This window comes from Micromys minutus (assembly GCF_963924665.1).
Source record: "Micromys minutus genome assembly, chromosome: 28".
NCBI lineage: Eukaryota > Metazoa > Chordata > Mammalia > Rodentia > Muridae > Micromys > Micromys minutus.
Genome location: NC_137963.1, coordinates 31,051,827 through 31,078,465, shown reverse-complemented (window position 1 = coordinate 31,078,465; position 26,639 = coordinate 31,051,827). Strand labels below are relative to the sequence as shown.

The 26,639-nt window shown below is 37.1% G+C and overlaps 1 pseudogene across 1 annotated transcript; it reads left to right on the top strand.

The window, feature by feature from the left end:
• Nucleotides 1-1,629: 1,629 nt before the first annotated feature.
• On the top strand, nt 1,630-2,529 carry LOC308438722 (large ribosomal subunit protein uL10-like; annotated as a pseudogene). The gene has a single exon. The product of its transcript is annotated as a large ribosomal subunit protein uL10-like (transcript).
• Nucleotides 2,530-26,639: the final 24,110 nt, after the last annotated feature.

Here is a 26,639-nt window from a genome sequence, read left to right as displayed (position 1 = left end):
AGAATAACTGGTTATTTTTAATGATATGTGTAATACCCAGGAAATAAGATAGCTCAAACAGCATGAATTAAGTTTAAATATTATGTGATACAAAAAGCTATATGTTATAAATATGTTAGTGACAAAAACATTTAAGAAAATAACAAAAGGCAGATATATCATGGTTATATATCCTAATATATATTATAAACACACAAACACACATACATATATATGGTCTGCAACTAGAAAGTGCATGTTTAGTACACCAGAAGGCATTGGTTTCTACTGATTTCTAACAGGGAAATGAACAGCTAAATTTATTAGGAAAGGTCATGGTCTGCATAAAAAAGTTAATAGAACAAAGATGTGAGAGAAGCAACATCAAAATGTCTTGTTTCTACACTGAGGAATGCTGACTGTTTGGAAGGTGGTGTATAAGGTACATACTGTTCGCCTGAACAATCCTCAGCCTCAGGAGATGAGGTTTCCATAAAATCTTCTTGCTAATTACATTGTCACTGAAAGGGAAAGGATAAATTCAAGACATCAAAACTCCAGCTAATTAATTTGAGATCAATGCTTCAGAGAATTTTAAGATATATCCCATAATTCTCTTGAAATCCAAACATGTTGACATGAAAAGAAAACTAATTTCATATTTACTCTTTCAAATTATGATGTCTCTAGTTAGAGGAGTAATTATACCATGTCTACATGATTATGTGTAAAGATTGAACAGGAAAATTTTGGCAAAAATTTTACAAAGTTTGTACAAAACTAATAAATTTATAGTCATGCTACTGAAATCTACTGAGTGCTACTAAAGTATTATTGTCTTAAGCAAATTTTATTATGAATCCGTGTAAGATCAAGTCATTTGAGACATATCAGAAACTTTCTGTAACATAAATATATTATATAACATTTAATAAATAATCATATTTAAGTGGCAAATATAGCCTTTTATTTAAAATAAAATGATTCGTGGATAAATTGATTAAACATACAGAGCTTTAAAATGAGGCCACGTTTACAGTATCTAGATTTTACATCTGTATTCATAAAATGAAAGTTTCTCTTGTCTTTACTGTAGCCAGAACATCACAGTGGATTCAGCTAAACTTGAATACAGACATAAATTCAACTGTTCGGCAACGTAAGTGTAGTCATGGAATAGCTTGTATATTACCTATTCATTACACATCCAATAAAAACTTTGCAACAACTAGCAAAGTTAATATACTTTTGCAAAATAGTTAAGCGTACGGCAGTGACTCTTATTAACTCGATTAGCTTCTCGAGGTGGCACCCTAGATTTGTTTCCTCTCAAGGGGTGTCTAACGGCTCTTCGTTCTTTAATAAGAGAACAGTGTCAGGATATCAGCTCGACTCTTGTAGTTAGGTCCTCCCACCCAGGAGAGCCTTTAGGGTTCCGTCTAAAAGAGGAACAGACTGTGGAAATTTCTAGAGCATGCCCGACCTTCAATACCTCATTAAGGCTAGTTGAAATTTTGCCAGTAAAGAAAGGAAGGAAAGAAATGGAAGAATCGCAAGTCAAGAAATTTGAAGGTGGCTCTCATCAGGCGTCCTCGTTAGAGTTAAGTCGTCTTTAAACGACTGCGTGGCAATCCCTGACTCACCGCCGTGATGCCCAAGGAAGACATGGCAACCTGGAAGTCGAACTCCTTCCTTAAGATCATTCAACCTTTAGATAATTACCCAACATGCTTCAATGTGGGAGCAGACATCGTGGGTTCCAAGCAGATGTAGCAGATCCGCATGTCCCTCCAAGGGAAGGCTGTGGTGCTGATGGACAAGAACACCATGATGCGTAAGGCCATCGGGAGGCACCTGGAGAACAACCCAGCTCTGCCTCACATACGGAAAAACATGGGCTTCGTGTTCACCTAGGAGGACCTCATTGAAATTAGGGTGCCCGCTGCTGGCCAATAAGGTGCCCGCTGCTGCTCGAGCTGGTGCCATCGCCTCATTTGAATTCAGTGTCTGCTCAAAACACTGGCCTAGGGCCTGAGAAGATCTATTTCTTCCAAAATTTACATATCACCACTAAAATCTCCAGAGGTACCATTGAAATTCTGAGTGATGTGCAGCTGATCAAAACTGGAGACAAGGTCGGAGCCAGTGAAGCCACACTGCTGAACATGCTGAACATCTCTCCCCTTTCTCCTTTGCACTGATCATCCAGCAGGTGTTTCACAATGGCAGCATTTACAACCCTGAAGTGCAGGACATCACCGAGCAGACCCTGCATTCTCGCTTTTTTGAGGGTGTCTGTGATGTGGCCAGCGTCTGTCTGCAGATTGGCTACCCGACTGTTTGCCTCAGTGCCTCACTCCATCATCAGTGGGTACAAGCGGGTCCTGCTTTGTCTGCGGAGACTTCTCACTTGCCAAAAAGGTTAAGGCCTTCCTGACTGATCCATCTGCATTTGTGGCTGCTGCCTCTGGGGCTGCTGCAACCCCAGCCAAGGCTGAAGCAAAGGAGGAATCAGATGAGGATACTAATCCCCTCAAAGCAACCAAGTAAGGCAGCTTAATCTGAGAAAGATAGAAATAAAGGCTTACTTCTCCTAAAAATGTTTTGAAGGTGAACAAATGAGCTCATATGATGAGCATCAGAAAGACATTGTCTGAAACAGTTGCTCATAGCCTAAGCCATTTGTTCTCAATCTTCCTAATGCAGTGACCATTTAGAACCATTTCCCATTTTCTGGTAAACCTCAACCATAAAATTAGTTCCTCGTTACATTATAACTGTAATTTTGCTACTTTTACGAATCTTAATGTAAATATCTGACTTAAAAAAAAAACATAGAGAGGTGACAACCTGGAAGGTTGAGAACCATAGGCCTAACCCCAGATGCCTTAGTTCTTGCTGCATCAGGAATAATTTGTTCATAAACTTTGATCACAGTGCCTTTGATCACAGTGGAGCATTCTATCATGAGATACAGCTACTACAATACAGCCAGAGTTTCCTTGTTACTACTAACCACTTGTCTTGCCAGTGTCAGCTGAATCCATGCAGCTCTGGAGTTCTGCTTGAAGTCCATTCAAATTCCCTAACTACCTGACACATGCTCTCTGAAAATCATAAGAGAAATACTTCATATCATGGCTGGCACCTCTGAGTAATGATATGGCATAACAGAAAGTTATGGGAATAAACATGAGTCTGACTCTAAAACACTTAAGAAATTCTTTATTTCAGGCTTCAAGCATCCTTGATGAAGCGATGGAAATCAATCATCTCCTCAGCTCGAAGACTGACCTTCAGAAAAGAGGTTGAAATGATTTGCTCCAGTTTTGTACAGAGTACAAAGAGACTGTCATCAACACTCTATTCAGCTTAGGTCCTCTCTCTCTCTCTCTCTCTCTCTCTCTCCCTCTCTCTCTCTCTCTCTCTCTCTCTCTCTCTCTCTCTCTCTCTGTCTGTCTGTCTCTCTCTTACTCTCTCTGTCTCTCTCTCTGTCTCTCTCTCTGTCTCTCTCTCTCTCTCCCTCTCTCTCTCTCTCTCTCTCTCTGTCTCTCTCTCACTCTCTCTGTCTCTCTCTCTGTCTCTCTCTCTGTCTCTCTCTCTGTCTCTCTCTCTCTCTCTCTCTCTCTCTCTCTCTCTCTCTCTCTCTCTCTCTCTCTCTGTCTCTGTCTCTCTCTCTCTCCCCCTCTCATTTTTTTTTGTTTGTTTGGTTTGGTTTGTTTGTTGTTTTTTATTTTTTGTTTTATACCAAAGTGATCTTGAAAAAGCCTTTAGGGCAGGAATCAAATATGATTAAAACAGCTACTGATTAGCCATCTTTGACTCACCCTTTCCAGAGTTCCTACAAAAGTACAAATGGAGACACAGTAAGAGATGAGATTTAAAAATTTTTTTCTAATAAATAATACTTAGGACTCATTGACTAGATATTTTAAACACCTGGCTCACAGAGTTAAATAAGGGATCACAACTCAGAAAGTTTACAGCGTAATGACCTCTTTCAAAAGAATAGAAAATCAAACTTTTTCTTTTACCATATTAATATTTTATATTCAAAGGCTTACTGCTCACAACTCTCATCAGCTGAAAACATATTGCCCTGCAAATTCCTGAGTACAGATTTAGAATATTTCAATGAAAATATGTAAGGGTACATCCTGAAAATGAGTATTTAGAACTGGCATGCTGAGTGATTCTTCAATAAATTTTGAAGACTACAATCCTATCAAGAACACTTTTCCATTAAAAAATCAAAAATGAAAAAATTACAGGAAGAAAACAAACAAAACCACCAGCATGCAGACAATAAAAAACTCCAAGCACAAGGAACAGTTTATGAGAAATTTTCTCCTTCACCTGCCACGATTGTACCTGAGCTTCAATGTTCAGGTTTCATGATGACATTCTCTTTGTCAGTTCTTATTTTATTATTTATTTATTCTTTTCTAATATATTACATTCTTACCATGATTTCCCTTCCCTCCAGTCCTTCCAATGCTTGTCCCCAGCTTCTCTTCACTCCCAGACACATACCTCTATTTTCCTTCAGAAAAGAGCAGGTCTCCCAGGGATATCAACACAACACGACATATCAAGCTGCAGTAAAACTAGGTACATCCTTCATAAAAAGATTCTTTATTGGGGTTCAATTAAGGGTTCTTTAAGGAACCATCTTATGAGATAGCATTCTATATTTCCATTTCTATAAAGAAAAATCACCATGACCACTGCAATTAAAAAAGAAGGCATTTAATAGGAGGATGGTTTATAGAGTTTCAGAGGCTTAGTCCATTATGATCATAACAAGAAGCACAGCAGCATGCAGACAATCTCTGTAAAAGAATATAAGAAATATATTTTGATGCACTGGAAGAGAAAGAAAAGGAGAGAGAGAGACAGAGAGAGGGAGAGAGAGAAAGAGAGAGAGAGAGAGAGAGAGAGAGAGAGAGACAGAGAGAGAGAGAGAGAGAGAGAGACAGAGACAGAGAGAGAGAGAGAGACAGAGAGAGGGAGAGAGAGAAAGAGAGACAGAGAAAGAGAGAGAGAGAGAGAGAGAGAGAGAGAGAGAGAGAGAGAGAGAGAGAGAGAAAATAGGACTGGTCGTGGGTTTTTGAAACTTTAAAGCCTACAACCAGTGGGTGGCACACTTCCTGCAACAAAGCTACACCTACTTATCTTCTTAATCTTTTCAAATTGTGCCACTCCTTGGTGACTTAAGTATTTATATATATTAACCCATGGGTAGTCTTTCTTATTTACACAGCATTCCAATTTCTGGCCACTATAGGTTTGTACTCATGTCCAAATGCATTCAGTCCAACTTCAAATGTCCCCACAGTCTTTAACAGTTTCCAGACTACTTAAAAGCTCAAAGTCCAAAGTCTCTTTTAACATGCAGTGTAATCTCTTAACTGTAACTCCCTGCAAAATCAAACACAGAAGGCAGAGCACATATATCAACACACAATGACATAGAATATAAATTACCATTTTAAAATGGAGGAAATGGGAACTAGGGAGGAAGTACTGGACCAAAGCAAGACCTAAAGGCAGCAGGGCAAACTCCAAGTTCTACATGTCTGATCTTTGACAAAGTGTCCTTCAGATCTTTAATATTTTTCAGCTTTGTTGACTGTAACTCTCTCTCTCTCTCTCTCTCTCTCTCTCTCTCTCTCTCTCTCTCTCTCTTTCTCTCATATGTATGTATGTATGTATATATATATATATATATATATATATATATATATATATATATATATATATATATATATATATATATATATATCAAAAGAGTCTAACACTCTTCTTGGAAAGTACACCATGACCCTGGCACCTCCAACACCTTGGGCTTTTCAATGAAATCCAGGCTTCACCTTCACAGCTTTATTTAATGGACTTTCTTGCCCTGCATGCATGAACACCATTCAAACATGCTTAGCCCTCTGTGGTAGATTCAACAGCCCCTTTCTTCTATTCTTGACTCTAAAGCCAGAACCTTGTAGCCAAACTGCCAAGTGCTGCTTGATGAAGTTGGAACTCTACCTCCTCATTCAATTATGTCTGCATCAGCCTTCTGTTTTTTATTGTTTTATTCATAGCTTAACATTTTCTTTAGTTCATTTTCACTAACTGAAAGCATATCTGGGTCAGGACTTGCCCTGAGGTCACCACTGCTTTAGTCTCTTTAACCTCGGACTTTTCCTGAAATTTTACTATCTCTTAAAGCACTGGACTTTGGTCCATTCCACTTGCTCCTTCCTGGTGCTCCTGTTTTTCTCGAACTGTGCATTTTGTATTTCTCATTGCTCAACTTGTTCCTTTTCATTATGGATCTGCATCTGCATCAGAGTGACCAGTAATAACCACACGACAGAGTCAATATTAGTTTGTTTTAAAATTTCTTTTGCCAGTGCCATTATTTTAAAACTCTTCAATTTAGTCTCAAGTAGATATTTTTGGAGGAGAGGAGAAAGTAGCCTCATTTTTTGCAAAATATCACAAGAATAGTTTCTAGGCCACTGACTAATATTCTCCTCCACTGCAGATTCTTGAGCTAGGTTCAAATAACCCTCAGCAATATTTTCAGTGCTACTACTGGGGTGTCCAACTAAGCCCCACTTGAAGTGTTTAACTGCTTTTCTAGTCCAAAGTCCCTAAATTTTCCATATTTCTCCAACAAACAGCATCATCAAAGCCTGTCACAGAAATATCTGACACCCAGTAACACCTTCTGTTTTAGGTACTATTCTATTGCTGTAACTATGGTAACTTTTATTTTTTTTAAAGCACGTAATTGAAAGCTCACAGTTTCAGAGGTTCAGTCCATTATCATCATGTCAGGAAGCATGGCATTGTATAGGCAGACACTGAAGAAGTATTTGAGAACTGAATTCTGATTTACAGGCAAAGAGAGAAATCCTGTGCATAGCATGGGCTTTTAAGAAGCTCACCTCCTATGACATACTTTGTCCAATGAGGCCACACTTTTGATTTTTTCAAATAGTGTCACTCCCTGGAAACTACGCATTCAATTATATAAGCCTAAAGGAGTCATTCTTCAAACCACCATACCTTATTTTTGCTATTGTGGTTATTTTCAGCTAATGCCTCATATTAAATACCTCATATAAATAATGTCATGCTCTTGCTCTCTCTCTCTTGCTCCCCCCCTTGCCACTCCTCTTGCCCCTCTCTTCCCTCCTCTCTCTCCATGTGCTCACAGCCAGCCTCTACTCCTCTATTCCTCTCCTCTCTTTCTCTCTACCTCTACTACCCTCTTCACTCCCCCATGACTTGAATAAACTTTGTTATGCACTAAAAAAAAAAAAAAAAACCAATAATGTCACATCAGTTTGAAAAAATAAATGAAGATTAGAAGGTTGTCAGAAAAGATTTGACTTAAAAGTAAGACAAATTTGTTAGACATTGACATGAGGTAATAGTAGGAACTACAGTAATTTAGTTATACTCGGATTAATAAAAAAAGGATTTATCTTTAAAAACATATTATTTTTCATTTGATTCATAAAGCAGACTACATGTCCTATGGTCAAATAGGTTTAAAATTGTATTAAAATATATTGTAAAAATTTATTGATAGAACAAAACTTTGAGAATCTTTGTCTTTAGGCTCTAACACAACTTTCCACCATTGAATTGTTTATTTGGAAACTCAGTGGAGCAATGCATTAGGAAAAATATGTATTGGGCCAGGATGGGGAATCACATATGAGCCTGAGGGTGTCAGAATTTTTGGGGGGTCTCTGAGTGTAGGAGGAATGGGGGAGGCTGCATCACAGGATCTGTTCCATCCTAAGTGACATAACCTGGACACAAAAGGACACACATGATAAGTGGATATTAGCCCAAATGCTCAGAATACCCATGATACAACACTTAGACCATAGGAAGCTTAACAAGAAGGAAGAACAACGTGTGGATGCTTCAATCCTACTTCTAAGGAGAAACAAAATAATTATGGGAGGTAGAGGAACCAGGAAGGGAGTGATGAAGAGATGGGAAAAATGGGGGTCAAGATCAGTCAGGTATGGAAAGAGACAGGCAAGAAGTCCAAAGGGTCAGGAAAATGAATAGAAATATGTAGAAATGTAGGGGGAGGGGTTTGAGGAAGTGGTAGGAGCCACTAGAGAGTTCTAGATGCCAGGGAAGTGAGAGATTCCAAGTACACAGTGGGAATAACATTAGTCAAAATACCCAATAAAGAGGATATAGAACCTGTAGAGAGCAACTGTATTAGGTAGGCAAGCCCTCCAGATGACAGAGGGGACCACATCTCCATTTGAAAATTTTTAACCAATTATTATTCCTGTCTAAAGATAACAGGAACCAAAAAAAAAAAAAAAAATGGAGCAGAGACTGAAGGAGAGGACATCCAGAGACTGCCCCAACTAGGGATCCATCCCATCTGCAAACACCAAACTCAGACAATACTGTTGATGCCAAGAAATGCTTGCTGACAAGAGCTGGTACAGATGTCCCCTGAGAGGCTCTGCTAGCACCTGATTAATACCGACACAGATACAGCCAACCATCAGACTGAGCCAAGAGACCACAAAGGAAGAGTTAGGGGAAGGACTTAAGGAGCTGAAGGGGATTGCAACCCCATAGGAAAAACAACAATATCGATTAACTAAAGCCCCCAGAGTGCCTAGGAAATAAACCACCAAGAAGTATGCATGATAAATTCCTGGCTCCAATTATATATGAAGCAGATGATTGCCTTATATGATGACATCAGTGGGAGGAGAGGCCCTTGGTCCTGTGGAGGCTTAATACCACAGCATAGTGGAAAGCTAGAAGGGGTGAGGATGGAGTGGGTAGGTGGATGGGGGAGCACCCTTTTAGAGGCAACATGGAGGGGGATAGAATGGAGGTTTGTGAAGGGAAGAACAGGAAGTTTTTTGAAATGCAAATAAATAAAATAGCCAATAGAAATAAAAAAGAGAGAGAGAGAGAAAGGTGTAAAATGTCAAATTTTCTAAAAAACTAAGTGTTAAACAAATAAGAGAGAATATGTACATAGTCCACTTATAACTTACCTGTGTATTTCTGATTAAAGCACATGAAGCCAGCTCTCTCTCTCTCTCCCTCCCTCTCTCTCTCTCTCTCTCTCTCTCTCTCTCTCTCTCTCTCTCTCTCTCTCTCTCATATACACACACACACACAAACACATACATACTCACACATTTTCACAGTCACACACAAACATAAAATGAGATTATCTAGAAGCATTTTGAATTTAAAATTTGTTCACTAAGACAATATGTAAGGATAAAGAATAAATTGTTTATAACAATGGTTATAAACTCTGTCTTGGAAAAACTTTTATTAGCCACTGCTTTGGAGCAGATAAAATTAGCTAGAGACAACACCGTCTCTGAGGTAGGAAATACTGCTGAGATTGTTCATTCATAGGCTGTGCCATCTTAGTGAGTTCACCTCCCCTTTAGCTATTGTCATGAGAATAAGAAAGTTATTCATAGATTATATAAATGCAAAATTAAAAGAAACTTCACCCAAAACAAAGCCTTATTTTGGTAACGTCATTCAAATGTAACTTTATTTAATGGAATTTATTGTCATGAATATGCCAATGAGACTTTTTTCATAGTATCTTTGGATCAATCAAATGAATCATTTGGGAATCAGAATTATACATTTTAAACTGATTCACATCCATGGAGAAGATTTGTATTCATGACCAACATGTAACTTAGATGAATTATATGTTTTCTCAGACTAGTTCAAGCCTTGTCTGAATATAAAACAGCCTTAAAATTGGAGTCTCTTAAATGTGAGATAGGCTCTCTTTACTATACAAAGAACCCATAAATCCATATATGTGTAAGATTAGTAACTGGGAGTGCATAGTAAGTACTTCAAGGAATAAAAAAGAAATATAATCTGTGAGGAGTTGCAAAAAAAGACAGGGGAACTTACAAGGAATTGGGACAATGAATGTTTAAAACAGTACAGCCTTTCAACTACTGCTGCACCCTGCAATGTATCAGTGAGAAAAATGCGATTAAATAAAGACATGTTATTATTTAAAGAAAGTAATTATCATTATATATGCCTTGAGCTCTCAAATATATATATTGGTACATTTTTAGTTCCAAGGTGCAAATGTGATATGGTATATCAATGCATGTTTTTGTGTTTATATGTGCATGCATGTGCACAAATTTGTGTTTGTCTTTGTATCTCCTCTGTCAGATCAAATCCAGAACCTTGGCATACTAGGAAAGCATTCTACTAGTGAGTTAAATTGCTATCTCCACTATCAACATCATTTTAATAATTTAAAGGTGAATGTGCACAAAAAATTTCCTTAAAGATAAACAACCCTAATCAAAAAGGTACAGAAAATTTCTGGTGAATATACAATTTAAAGTTCACCTTCAATAAATGCAGCTGCAGTGGTAAGTATTGACATATTTTCTAAAATGGAATAAACACAGAGCCATGGATAAAAAAGGGTGGAGTCTATAAAAGCATTTCTGAACAGGGGATAATACGCAGTCAGTCTAAGACTACAAATTAAGACTTCTCCATGAGACTTAATTCAGTGATGTGTTAACAACAGCGTCTGGAGCCACTGGAAATGTTCTTAACTTCCATAAGTCATACAATTAACAGGCAATGGTCACCTACAGAAAGTAACCAGCCACGTACAAAATGGTTCAAGATAAACTACAGATGGTGTCACTCAAAAAGAATTAAGAACTTCAATTAAAGAGTGAAGCAGTCAACAATCAAGGGAAACCATTGTATTTTTTCTTTGATAAATAAATACTTGACAAGAATCAATGTAAGAGAAGAATTGTGAATTATATCTCAGCTCTAAAAGGGATATAGTTCATCATAGGGAGCCAGTCATGATGGTAGGGATATAGGGTGACTGGTCACGTTGTGTTCACCGCAAGGAAAGTGATAACAAATAGGAAGTGGGGTTGGGCTGTGAAACCTCAAGATTAGCTTGAGAGACTTAGTTCCCTCAACAAGTCTCTCCAAAAGATTCTATAACCTGCTAAAACATTAACAGAAGCTGGGTACAAGTGTCCAAACATATAGGCCTATTGGTGACATTTCATGTTCAAACTACCAGCAGCCCTGATATGCTTTAACACTTTCCAAAATTACACAGCCTTTATTAAAATTTAAGTGCTTTGTAAAATTTGTATTGAAGTATGTACTGCACACTGATCTTATTTACTTATTCCCCCTACCCTCCCAGCATCATCTGCCTGCCATTCAATTAGTTCCTGCCTCCCCAGCCTCATCTGTCTCACATCTAGTTAGTTTCCAATTTTCCTATAGACAATTCTGCTCCTACATACTTATCTTAAAGACATACATGGTTTTGTACATCTATATACAATCTGGGAAACACAAAAAAAATTTTTTAGTAGACAACATTGTCTTATGACGGCTATCTCCAGTAGAATCTAGCAAACAGCATAACCTCCTTTTTCTTTATATCTAAAAAGGTTCCACTGTGTAGTTACACCACATTTTTTTTTTATTCTTTGATTGTTGGATACCTATCTTTTAATGAGAGATACATTTATCTTAAAGTTTCTTTACATGTACAGTTATGGGAGCATAAACTTACCTCAAAATTTCAGTTACCAGGTTGTCTTGGTTTCCCTGGGGTACGTTCTTTCCCTATTTCTAAATTGAGAAATATTGAATGGCTGAGAAACATCTAAGAAAGTGCTCAACATCCTTAGCCATCAGGGAAATGCAAATCAAAACAACCTTGAGATTCCACCTTACACCAGTCAGATGGGCCAAGATCAAAAACTCAGATGACAACAGATGCTGGCGAGAATGTGGAGAAAGAGGAACACTTCTCCACTGCTGGTGGGGTTGTAAACTGATACAACCACTCTGGAAATCAATCTGGCAGTTCCTCAGAAAAATGTACATAGTACTACCTGAAGACCCAGCTATTCCACTTTTGGGCATTTACCCCAGAGATACTCCAACATACAACAAAGATACATGCACCACAATATTCATTTCAGCTCTATTTATAATAGCCAGAAGCTGGAAAGAACCCAAATGTCCTTCAGTAGGTGAATGGATACAAAAATTGTGATACATTTACACAATGGAGTACTACTCAGCTATCAGAAACAATGGCCTAACGAAATTCTTAAGAAAATGGATGCATCTAGAGAATATCATCCTGAGTGAGATAACCCAGTCACAAAAGAACAGACATAACCTGCAGTCACTGATAGTGGGATGCTAACCCCAGAAAGCCCTGAACACCCCAGAAATAACCCATAGACTGTGTGAAGATCAAGAAATAAAGGGGAAAAAAAGAATATATTTTAATTAAAATAAAACTGTATCACATCCCCCTTTTTGTTCCTACAGCCCCTCCCAGTTTCTCTCTTATCTCCTCAAATTAATAACCACTTTTTCTATATTATTGTTACATATATACATATGTGTATGTATAGGTACCCACAAATACTTAATTACAGCCTTATAAAAATGTGTTTGTATACTTTTATGCAAAAATGCTTAAAATCTGTATAGTTATCTTTGTTTTTTAAAATAAAGTTAAAAAAATTTCATTTACCCAGGTTGCGTATAAAGTTTGGCAATGTTTCATAAATTTCTCTAACCTCAAAAGAGTCCTTATCACCCTTCTGAAGAATTTTCATCTGCTCGATTCCTGCACTCAGTCAGTACCATTTCTTGTCCTTCCTTCCTGTAGGCTTTGGAAATATGTATTTTTAAAGATGTGAGTTTGGCATTCCATGTACATCTTGCACATGAAACAGTGCCATTTGCTTTTGTGTATGTGGGGGGAGAGAGGGTTGGCAAGGTGAGTGAGTGTATGTGTGTTCAGTTATTTCAGCAAGCAAAATAGCCCCAAAGTTTCTCCATGTAGTGACATGTGTGAGAAGTCCATTCCTTTTTAAATTATATTAAATATTATTTCACTGTGTGCATGTCCACTATTTTGTTTTTACATATATCAATCAATAGACACTAAAATTGTTGCATCTATTAATGGCTATGTAAATTGCTTTTATCTGTTGCTTATTATGTTACCTTTGCAGGAGTTTGTTCTATATTTTCTTAATCTTGTTTCCATTTACTTTAACTACATTGCAGAGCAATGGTTTGTTTTATCAAACACATTCTGGTTAAACAACTGTTGACTTAAACAGTGCAATAGTTCAAACTCATTGTTGTGCACGACACCTGTGTATCTCTGGGCCTCTGCCTGTCACCTCTATCCTACCACACGGTGACTCTTTTAGAACGGACCACATTCTTCTATGCCTAAAAGTGTTTTATAAACTATAGTCTGTTTTGCAGGTCTCCAAAGTTAATTTTCTTTCAGAATATCTCTCTTATTTACATATACACTTTTCATGTGGAGGACTATTTGTTACACTGTGAAAGCAACAAGCCATTCATACCATATGAAACATTGTTAATACTGTACATGTAATGTTTATGAAAGCATTGTGTACTCCTATATATTCTCTTAATCCTTACTTTGTATTCATAAACATACATGTAATTTATACATCCACAGCTTTTCCCAGTTCTATAAAGGATGCAGGACACTCTTCTAATTATGCTAATTCAAGGTTGTTACTTTTTCCTGGTGTAGTTATCTTTAACTATTCACAATTAATACAACCATATTCAACAAGCTCCTAGGTGGTTAATTCATTTATGGTAAAATGTTGTATTGTAGTTACAATGAATCAGATGAATTTGGAATGTGAGAGAAGATGTTCACTCCTTGAGCAAGCACAAGGTGGAAGCATGTGGCAGTGAAGTGCTAGGAAAGACCTTAACGCTCCAGTGAATGAAGGTATGAAGATTCCAAATCTCTCATTTAAGTGAAGGCCTCATGGCTTCTGCACCCTGATTAAATTAAATAAAATGCCTGTAAAACAGGCATGCATGCTTTGCATTATCAATTTGCTTTCTGTTTGCCACTGGATGAAATGTGTCATATTGAAAATTGCCAAGGTTCTAATTGACATTGACTCTTGTAAAATGTGAATTAGCAGTCCTGCTTCAGTGATTGCATCTTTAGTGGAAAAGGCCTAATTGCCATCATTTTATTTTAAAGTACGTTTTGGCCAAACTAACCCAACTGAAATGGCAACCCATCCCTTTGAATGAGCCTTAATTTACTTAATGCGATACATGCAGGCAATAAAACAACCTGGGAATAGGTAAAAATCTGATGGGTTCAGAGTCAGAATTCAGAACTGATTACTTATGTGCTGTAAACTTCTTGGCCTTGGTTGGGGCATTTTATATGGCAAGGTTTCAATTTCTACATCTTCAAAATAAATACAAGATTGAATTGTCTTTAAAGTTTTCTACAGAACTAAAACATCTTGACTTTGAGTGACTGCTAAGATTGCATTTTTACATTCTGTAGTAAACCACAGACATTCCATTTCTTGATTTATTTCTATTTGAAACTTTTCATTTTTTCAAAGAAATGTCATTTAGAACATATGTCTATGCAAATTTTTATGGGAATATAGTCATTACTGTAACACAATAATACTCTGGGGACAAATTTCTAATACTTTATCACACAGTTTTCTTTTCTATTTGTCTGTTTGAATAAAGTGACATTCAGCCAATTGACATATTTCCAACACCTCATACAAATAAACATCTGCCAAAGAATTTTTATTCTGAAGCAGATTTGCAATTATAGCTATTGTTTTGCTTGTTTTAACATTTGTTGTTGGCACAGTAACAGAGGTACTTTGTTTTAGGGTGACATTGACACATGTCTGCTTAAACGAATTAGCATTCCAATCTACACTGACATTTAGTTGAAATAACAAGTTCATATGTCAGTGTGAAAAGACCTAAATCATTCCACTAAAATCTATGAACAACATGTGCTATATAGTCTTGTGTGGCTGCCACTGAAATAGAAGAATTTTGACTCTGCATATTAAACATTCCAAGACCATAGAGCAAATACATAGGTAAACAGGAGAAAGGGAAACTAGGTTTTATTATTCATGAAGATCTGACTATAGGCACTTTAACTAACAGCTATTTTCAGTGCAGATTCTACAGGATGAATATAAAACCTTTGTCTAGTTTACAAAGCTATTTATGTGCTGACCCTTTCAGTCTCTCCAGTCTGGTTTGCTGGTTCCTTATTTCTTACTAACAAGTCTCCTATGATTTTTTTAGTTGTTTTGCTTCCTTGGATCTAACTTGCTTTGCCTGGTATTTTCTCCTTGGTATATTTCTATTTACCTCACAATCACAGATCCAATATTTCTTCAATGCTCTTTGATTTGAGAAAAAGATGCAAATTTCTTCATATATGCGTTGGTTGTAGAAACGAAGAAGGGTCTATGAATCATGTGATTAGATGCACAAAGCTAAGCAAGTATAAGTAGTTCAAAAATTTTGATTAGAAATCTTTATTACTTTTTTGTGTTTAGGTGTGTATGTGTATATGTACATATGTGCATGGATGCCAGTGTAGACCAGATAAGTTATCTGATACCCCAGAACTGAAGTAACACATAATTGTGAGCTTCTTGACATGGGTGCTAAGAAATAAACTTGGGTCCTCTGAAAGAGCAACAAGCACTCTTAACTCTTGAATCATCTTTACAGACATTAGCTTAAGTGCTCTATTCTGGAGAATGTTGTCTGTTATAAGGAAACACAAATAACTCGTGCTTGAGGTGACAAGGGAGGCATAGTAGTTACTATGGTATTACATCAAGGTTCCCTAAGTAGGATTAAAACAGACATTCATTTACCCACTGACGGGGTGAAACTTGTTTTACTTCCTTCAAAGTTTTCAAGCAAGATTAGGAGTATTCCTCAATATTCCTCCACCAGCAAAACACACTGTCAGAACAGAAAGGAAGGGAAGATTATGGGGTACAATAATTATCTCTAATAACAGTGATAATAGGTAAGAAACATCTTAAAATTAATGAAAGGAGAACAGTACCTTTTTTAACAATGTTCTTTGTTTTTATCTTTTCAAAGAAAAATTTCAAAAGTTGAAAGACAAAGACAATTTAAACAAGTGTTTTGGACTTTGGTTTGGTTTGGTTTTGTAACTCGACACAACACACAGTCAAGTCTAGCAATATTGTTGGGATTCTGTAAACCCCACCCCTCAATTACCTGGCAGTAGCCAGGTGTGCTCTGCCCCAGTGACCTGACACTATAAAAGGGGCTGCTTGCCCCCTCCTCTCTCTCTTGGCCTCTCCTCTCTAGGCCTCTTGGCCTCTGGCAGCCTTGCTCTCCCACCCCTATCCCTCCTCCTCCCTTTCCCTTTCCTCCATATGCTGATGGCCGGCCTCTACTCCTCTACTCCCCTCTCTCTCTCTCTCTCTCTCTCTCTCTCTCTTCCTCCCTCTGCCTCTATCACGCTCTTAACCCTCCCATGACTTGAATAAACTCTATTCTGTACTATACCCTCGTGTGGCTGCTTTATCAGGAGGAAGGGATTCCCAACATGGGTCCCCCAGAGGCATCTACCTTGCCCCCAGGCCTCACTGCACCTCCATGGGCCATATGCCCCCCCCCCCACTCTCTTCATCCTTTTCCTAACATTGGTGCTAAAACCTGGGACATCATCTTTTTACAACATGGGTGCCCCGTGACTTTTCCTTTCATTGGTGCCCTGTCATCTTTTTCTTTCAAATATCCTGTCCTCTTCCTATGAATTCTTAAGTGTCATTCAGTAAGAAACAAGATCTGATGATAGTGTGAGCAGATTCATGTGAGGATAGACTCTTTCTTACTGCTCATGCTCTGGGACCTGGGAAAAAGTCTTACAGGTTTACTTTCTCTTAACATAATAGTGTTATTGATCTTTTAGGGAATGTCACATCATGCACTCATTTCTCAGTCCTTTCAGGTCTACTCTGACCCATGTAACCTCCCTTCCAAAAAGAAAATTAAAAAAATTAAACCTAAAAAAAGTCTAATTATAAAATTTTTTAAATGTTTAAGTCCAATTTCTCTGCCTTATTTATTAGAATGTACCTAGTACAAACTGTGTGTTTCTAGAAGGAATTTGGTCAGATACTTGTACTCTTAGACTCTTGACTCCACAATCCTTGTTGTAGCTGCCAAGCCCTCTACTCAAACCGTACCAGTTGGAGATGATGTTTTACATAGAGGAAACACAAAAGAAAAAGTCAAAAATTTATTGTATTTTCTGGTTTTACAATGGTTATTTGATTAAATACAAGTTTATGTGAGCGGTGAAGAAGCAAAATGGTAGATTTTTTGGCAAAGTCTCAATGGTAAAAGCCAGCTAAATAAATCAATCTTGAACTGACTTTGAATCATCAACCCATCATCATACAAAATATCACACATTTTTACATTTGTTATACATAATGTAGATATTGAAAAATATAAATATACAATTCACATTCTGATAACTGAATTAGCATCAGAGAATGTTGACTTCCTGCACAGGTGACAGTTTCAGAACTTTTGAATATATATAGTATATGTTCTCAGGTACTATAGTCAGTGTGTTCATAAATTCATTGCTAACCCCCATTCAATATGTGCAGCTTATTTTATTGCCCTTGAGCATGACTTGGAGACAATAATATTCCACATTCCAACTTACGGAAGTTATTTCAAGGCATGAAACATCTAAGCATCTATATAGCAGTTACTGCCTTGTTATCCCTCCTGTCAATTACTTTGGAAAATACAGGTACCTGTGTTTTGAAAATTCTCGCTGATCCAGGGACCAGGAACCCAGCATTGGGAACTCTGTTATCACCGGACTGCTTTGGGGCACAGAACAGGGCTCGAAACATTTGCCACCTGGACCAGCAGAGATCCAGGGACACAGGTCAGGAACAAGGGAAAGGCAAGAACAAATAATTGACAACAAGATGACAAGAGGAAAGCATAAAAGCATATCCCAGGGAAACCAAGACAATCTGGCAACACCAGTACCCAGATCTCCCATCACAACAAACAGCAGAATGCCAAACACACCCGAAAAAAAAGACGCAGACCTAAAATCATACCTCAAGACACTGATAGAGATCCTTAAACAGGAACGGGAGGTAAAGCAAAAAAAAATCAGAAGCTTAAAGAGGAAACAAGAAAAACACTCAAAGAAATTAAAGAACTAGAGGAAAACAGAAACAATGAGATGAAGGAATGGAAGAAAAAATTTAAAACAGAAATTGACACAATAAAGAAAACACTAAAAGAGATAACCCCAGAGGTAGAACACCTAAAAAAGAAATTGGGAGTCACAGATGCAAGCATTTCCAACAGACTACAAGAGATGAAAGAGAGAATCTCGGGGGCCAAAGACAACATTGAAAACATAGACAAAACAGTCAGAGAAAATGCAAAAACCAATAAGCTCCTAACCTAAAATGTCCAGGAGATCCAGGACACAATTAGAAGACCAAACCTAAGGATAATAGGAATAGAAGAAGGAGAAGAGTATCAGCTAAGAGGCACAGTAAATATCTTCAACAAAATTGTAGAAGAAAACTTCCCTACCCTTCAGAATGAGATGACCACGAGCATAAAAGAAGCCTTCAGAACTCCAAATAGGTTGGACCAGAAAAGAAATTCCTCCCGACACATAATAGTCAAAATACCAAGTGCCCAAAGCAAAGAAAGAATACGAAAAGCAGTAAGGAGAAAAGGTCAGGTAACATATAAAGGCAGACCAATCAGAATCACACCCGATTTCTCAACAAAGACTTTGAAAGCTGGAAGAGCCTGGACAGAAATCATGCAGACCCTAAGAGAGCACAAGTGCCAGCCCAAGCTGCTATACCCAGTAAACTATCAATCACCATAGATGGAAGATGAAGATATTTCAAGACAAATCTAAATTTACAGAATATCTGACCACAAACCCAGCACTACAATGAATTATAGGTGGAAAATCCAATACAATGAGGAAAACTACATCCTAGAATAAACAAGAAAACTTTTAAGCAAGAAAAGAAAAGAAGAAAGAGAAACAGATACAACTCAACCTACAAAAGCAATAATAGCAGGAAACAGAAACCACTATTCCTTGATATCTATTAACATAAATGGACACAACTACCCATTTAAGAGACATAGACTATCAGACTGGATACATAAACAAAATCCAGCATTATGCTGCATACTGGACACTCATCTCAGAGACAAAGACAGACAGTATCTCAGAGTAAAAGGTTGGGAAAAAAACGTCCAAGCAAACAGCCCCAAGAAGCAAGCTGGAGTGGCTATGCTAATATCAAATAAAGTAAATTTCCAACCAAAAGTTATCAAAAAAGATAAGGAAGGACACTTTTTACTCATTACCAGGGAAACCTGTCAGGAGGAACTCTCAATCCTTAACATATATGCTCCAAATAAAAAAGCACCCACATTCATAAAAGAAACCCTGCTAAAGCTCAAAAAATACATTTCACCCCACAAAATAATAGTGGGAGACTTTAATACCCCACTCTCACAATGGACAGATCATGGAAACAGAAACTTAACAAGGACACAGCAAAACTAGCAGAGACTTTGAACCAACTAGAATTAATAGATATCTACAGAACATATCACCCTAAAGTAAAAGAATACACATTCTTCTCATCACCCCATGGCACCTTCTCGAAAATTGACCAAATAATTGGACAGAGAACGAGCCTCAATCGATATAAGAAGACTGAAATACTCCCATGAATCCTCTCAGATCAGCATGGTCTACGGCTGGTCTTTAAAAACAACAAAGACAACAAAAAGCCCACATACACATGGAAACTAAACAATGCTCTGTTAAAAGATAGCAGGGTCAAAGAATAAATAAATAAAGAAATTAAGGATTTTCTAGAATTCAATGAAAACGAAAACACAACCTACCCAAACTTATGGGATGCAATGAAAGCAGTACAGAGAGGAAAACTCATAGCCCAGGTGCTTCCAAAAAGAAACTGGAGACAGCTTACATGAGCAACCTGACAGCACAGCTAAAAGCCCTAGAACAAAAGGAAGCAAATATACCCAAGAAGAGTAGACAGTAAATATCTTCAACAAAATTGTAGAAGAAAACTTCCCTACCCTTCAGAATGAGATGACCACGAGCATAAAAGAAGCCTTCAGAACTCCAAATAGGTTGGACCAGAAAAGAAATTCCTCCCGACACATAATAGTCAAAAGAATAATAATAATTATTATTAAAAATTATAAAATAATTTTACTATTTTATAAATAATAAATAATTTATAAAATAATAAAGAAATAATCAAAATTAGGGCAGAAATAGAGCAAATAGAAACAAAAAGAACCATTGAAAAAATCAACAAAACCAAGAGTTGGTTCTTTGAGAAAATCAACAAGATTGATAAACCCCTAGCCAGACTAACTAGAGGGCTAAGAAAGAGTATCCAAATTAACAAAATCAGAAAGGAAAGTGGAGACATAACAATTGAAACTGAGGAAATTCAAAAAATCATCAGATCCTACTATAAAAACTTATACTCCCAAAAATTGGAAAATCTGGAGGAAATGGACGAATTCCTAGAGAGATACAAGATCCCAAAGTTAAACCAGGACCAGGTAAACAATCTAAATAATCCCATAACTCCTAAATAAATGGAAGAAGTCATCAAAAGAATCCCAACCCAAAAAAGTCAATATCCAGACGGGTTCAGTGCAGAATTTTATCAGACATTTATTGCGGACATAACACTAATACTCTCCAAACTATTCCGCAAGATAGAATCAGATGGAATTCTACCTAACTCATTTTTTTTGAGGCAACAATAACCCTGGTACCTAAACCACACAAAGACCCTACAAGGAAAGAGAATTTCAGAGCAATCTCACTTATGAACATTGATGCAAAAGTACTCAACAAAATCCTTGCAAACTGAATCCAAGAACACATCAAAAGGATCATTCATCATGACAAAGTAGGCTTCATCCGTGGGATGCAAGGATGGTTTAATATAAAGAAATCCATCAATGTAATCCACCATATAAACAAACTCAAAGAACAAAATCACATGGTCATCTCACTAGATGCTGAGAAAACATTTGACAAAATTCAACACCCCTTCATGTTAAAAGTCCTGGAAAGAACAGGAATCCAAGGTCCATACTTAATCATAATAAAGCAAACCAACAGCCAACATCAAACTTAACAGTGGGAAACTTGAAGCAATCCCACTAAAATCAGGGTCTCGACAAGGCTGCCCATCTCCCCTACCTATTCAACATAGTGCTGGAAGTCCTGGCTGGAACAATTAGACAACAAAAGGAGATCAAGGGGATACAAATCTGAAAGGAAAACATAAAAACATCACTCTTTTCTGATGACATGATAGTGTACTTAAGTGACCCTAAAAATTCCACCAGAGAACTCCTACAACTGATAAACAAGTTCAGCAAAGTGGCTGGATACAAAATTAACTCAAACAAATCAGTAGCCTTCCTATACTCAAAGGACAAACATGTGGAGAAAGAAATTAGAGAAAAGGTACCCTTCACAATCATCACAAAAACTATGAAATACCTTGGTGTGACTCTAACTAAGCAAGTGAAGGACCTGAATGACAAGAACTTCAAACCTCTAAAGAAGGAAATTGAGGAGGATCTCAGAAAATGGAAAGATCTCCCATGCTCATGGATTGGAAAGATCAATATTTTAAAAATGGCCATTTTACCAAAAGCAATCTACAAATTCAATGCAATCCCCATCAAAATTCCAACCCAGTTATTCATTGAGTTGGAAAGATCAATGTGCAATTTCATATGGAATAACAAAAGACCTAGAATAGCGAAATCCATCCTCAACAACAAGAAAACATCTGCGGGAATCACTATCCCTGACCTTAAGCTATATTACAAGGCAATTGTGCTGAAAACTGCATGGTACTGGTACAGAAATAGGCATGTGGATCAATGGAATAGAATAGAAGATCCAGAAATGAGCCCCCTCGTATATGGTCACCTGATTTTTGACAAAGGAGCTGTAAACATTTAATGGAAAAATGATAGCCTGTTCACCGAATGGTGCTGGTCCAACTGGCACTCAGCATGCAAAAGAATGAAAATATTCCCTTTCTTACCTCCTTGTACAAAGCTCAAGTGTAAGCAGATCAAAATCTCCAAATTAAACCAGATACACTAAAACTATTAAAAGAGAAATTATGGAAAACCTTAGAACACATAGGCACAGGAGAAATTTTTCTGAACAAAACAACAATGGCTTAAGCTCTAAGGTCAAACATTAACAAATGGGACTTAATGCAATTGCAAAGTTTCTGTAAGGCTAAGGATATTGTCAAGAAAACAAAACGGCAGCCTACAGAATGGGAAAAGATCTTTACCAACTCCACATCAGATAGAGGCCTAATATCCAAGGTATACAAAGAACTCAAAAAGCTAGACACTAGAGAATCAAACAGATGTATTAAAAAATGGGATACAGAGCTAAACAAAACGTTCTCAATTGAGGAATATCGAATGGCTGAGAAATATCTAAGGAAGTGCTCGACATCCTTAGCCATCAGGGAAATGCAAATCAAAACAACCCTGAGATTCCACCTCACACCTGTATGATTGGCCAAGATGCAAAACTCAGATGACAGCAGACGCTGGCGAGGTTGCAGAGAAAGAGGAACACTTCTCCTCTGTTGGTAGGGTTGTAAACTGATACAACCACTCTGGAAATGAGTCTGATGATTTCTCAGAAAATTGGACATAGTACTACCTGAAGATCCAGCTATTTCACTTCTGGGCATATACCCCAGGTACACTTCAATAAACAACAAAGATACATGCACTACAATGTTCATAGCACCTCTATTTATAATAGCCAGAAGCTGGAAAAAACCCAAATGTCCTTCAGTAGATGAATGTATACAAAAATTGGGGTACATTTACACAATGGTGTACTACTCAGCCATCAGAAACAATGATTTAACCAAATTCTTACGAAAATGGTTGCATCTACAGAATATCATCTTGTGTGAGATAACCCAGTCACAAAAGAACAGACATAATATGCAGTCACTGATATTGAAATTGTAACCCCAGAGACTCGGACTGCCCCAGAAACAACTCACAGACTGCGTGAAGTTCAAGAAAAAAAGAAAACAAGACAAGACAAAACAAAACAAAACAAAAACAAACAAAAAAAAAGTCATGCTCAATCCTTTCACACCAAGAAAAGGTTGACTAATTCCGGGTTACATCCTGTTTTACATGTTTTTTTGCTCATTGTAACTAGTCAGACCTTAATGCAGATTATCAAACCTTAAAAAAAGGAAAAAAAAAAAAAAAAAGTCAAGCACTGACACAATTGTATTTGTATATATTTATACAAAAATGTTAAAAAAATTTTTCTTTAAAAAATAAAAGAAAAAAAGAAAAAATAGCCAAGCACTGACACAGTTGTATTTGTATATATTTATGCAAAAATGTTTAAATTTTTTCCTTTTATCTTTGTTTTTTAAAATAATTTTTTAAAAAAAGAATCAAGTAAAGTATATGTTCACCACTTAAAAAATAAATAAATAAAATAAAATTCTCCATGACCCTTATGAAAAAGCTCACTTAAAAAGGCCTTCTGCTGCAAAAAGCTTCTTGTACTGTGACTTAGAAATAGATATGATCTTGTCTTAATCAAACATTTATGAGAATGAAACCTCCTTCCTGAGAAGTGACCCCTCTACAGAAACTTAACTCTCACTGTGATTTACAAATCAGCCAACCACCATCTTTCCTTCTAATGTCCTGATCCACAATAATTAGGGGAAAATAGTACTTCTTTTCTTAAAATACTTCTTTGGGAAGGCTTTATTTCATAATGATAATGCTTAATACTCAGTTAAGAATTTTACTTAATGTTCTCTTCCTTTTAATCTTCATCCAAGTTCCTCAAATGATATATTCTAACCTCACCATCCTTCTCATCAAAGAACATTTCCAGACCTACATTCTGCTGCCTGAGTCATACAGTTAAAGCATCACTTTGGTATTATTAAAGTTGTGCTTAAAACTTTGTTCAACATGTCATACACATGGATCAAAAATCTGAAATAGAAAAAGTTTTAAAAAGGAAGAACTCCAGTAAAGTGCTAACTATGAAAGTCATTATAAAATAAAAAAGAAGATATTAAAAAAACATCAATGGTAAAAAAAAAAAAGACCTGACTGCAGATATTTTTGTGTGTATGTACTATGTTTCTATTCTGTACTTTAAAATGAATGCAGAAAATATGCTTATCTTCTCATTTGACTATGAGGAAAAATTAAATATTCAGTTTGTAAGAAAATGAAGAGAGCTAGTTATTTTGTTGTTGTTGTTAAAAGAAGTTAGCCAGACTCAGAAGGACAAACACTGTATTGTCTGCCTCATGTACAGCATTTGAAAAAGGAAAGGATATGAAAGTAGAAGAAGGTGATAAGCTGAATTAGCAATTGCAGGCGGGTACTTGTCACCAAACCTGACCACTGTGTCAAAATTTCGAAAACCACATTGTAGAAAGAGGATATGCTGCCATCAAGTTGAACTTCACATACACATTATGGGATACATGTGTGTCCATGTGTGCATCCACATATGTGTGCATGTACACACATAAATCAGTAAATAAAAATAATACAAGAGTAAAAGGGGAAATGAAAAGGTTGTTATTTAGGAAAGGAAGGACTCTGGCAGGAGAAGGAAAGAGAACAAAAGAGAGTAAGGGGAAGCAAACAGTATCAAAGTGTATTATATACATTTATGAAACTGCCATGATGAATCAAAATAATGTGTTTGATTTATGCTCACAAGTATAATAAGTATCAAAACTAGCAATAAGGGATTCTACATCATACTAATTAGAAGTTGTTGGTAGCGGTAGCAGTTATATTAGCTGCTTTGTTTTCATTTCTCCTAAAATGTTATGAAAGGTCATGGATAATTTTTATAGAATCTTGCTTGTAATTAGAATGTACAGTAATGACTATCTCCTTGATTTAGAAAGAAATATATGAAAAGAGATATTCTTTGAGTGTGATTAGTGTTTATAGTATGACTTCTCTTTTGACTGTGCGAACTACTGTCTACCTTCAATTTTCATTGTTAAAATCTTCACTGGTTAATTAAACTAAAGGCCACAGTCCATTATAAACATTTCCCTCTTTCATGTGTGTGTGTGTGTGTGTGTGTGTGTGTGTGTGTGTGTGTGGTAGTATATGTGTATGTGTGGTATACGCTTGTATCTGCATGAAAGGCCAGTGGTTAATAACATAAGTCTTAACCTAGTGCTTCCCCAGTACCATGAGACTGGGTATATTATTGAACCTGGACTTTATCATTTTGTCTATGCTAGCTGGTAAAACCCACTAATAACTCTTCCTTTTAATGTCCTGATCCACAATAAGTATGAGACAGTAGTGACTCTTTCCTTAAAGTACTAACTTTGAAAGGTTTTATGTCGTACTACTAAAAAGTAATACCAAATTAAGGTTTCTAGATAATCTCTTTGTTTAAATTTTTATAAGAAAAAGAGAATTGGATCCTCTGTACTCAGAATCTGCTAAGGACACTCGTGGAAGTCCCATAGCTGCTGCTGGGAACACAGTGAATGCTTTACGAATCACCTCCCAAAAAACCCACCCCTGAAATCAACTCCCCTTCTGGCTGGTGTTTTCTGACAGGGCAGACTGCAAGCTAATCTGCTCCCCTGAAGACACCATAGCCTGAGGCATCCTAAGACATCAGTTGCATACAGGGCAACTGGACAACTGATTACCAGCTTGTCTAGTCCCCTGAAGCTGAAAACATCCGAGGAATTCCTCTGCACACAAGGCAACTGGGCATCCCACACCACATTCTGAATACCTCTCAGGGCTCTCCAACATGCAGGGCAACTGACCCAATAGACCGAAAGCCTCCCGGGAATTCTGCTGCACACAGGGAAACAGAAACCAAAGTCTGTGGGTCTCCCTGGAGAACACCTTTACATAGGACAACAGTTGACTACTCCTCCGAAGACCCAACAGTCTAAAGGCCTTCCAGGAGAGCTGATGAAACCAGTGTAATAGATCAGCAGTTTCTCTGCTCCTCTGAAGACCCCACAGTTGTAAGGCCCTAAAGGAGGTCTGTTATAGCCAAGAACATTGGCCTACCAGGATAACTAAAGCAACACATGAATAAAAGAGGCAGTCTCCAGATAAAGTCACCCAGACCAGCAAATACCAAGGATAACCAGATGGTAATAGGAAAGCACAAGACCGTAAGAAACAGAAGCCAATGTATGTGAGCATCATCAGAACCTAGTTCTCCCATTACACCAAGCCCTAAATACATAAACACACATGAAAATAAAAAAAGCTGACCTAAAATCCTATCTCATGAAGATAATAGAGTCCTGTCAGCAGGATTTAAATAACTCACTGAAAGAAATAAAGAGGAACACAGGTAAGTAGGCAATAGCTCTTAAAGAGGAAACAAATAAATCTCTTAGAGAAATACAGGAAAACACTATCAAACAAGTGAAGGAATTAATTAAACCACACCAAGACCTAAAAGTTGAGGTAGAAACAATAAAAAATACATAAACAGGGGCAAACCTGGAAATGTAAAACATACGAAAGAGGTCAGG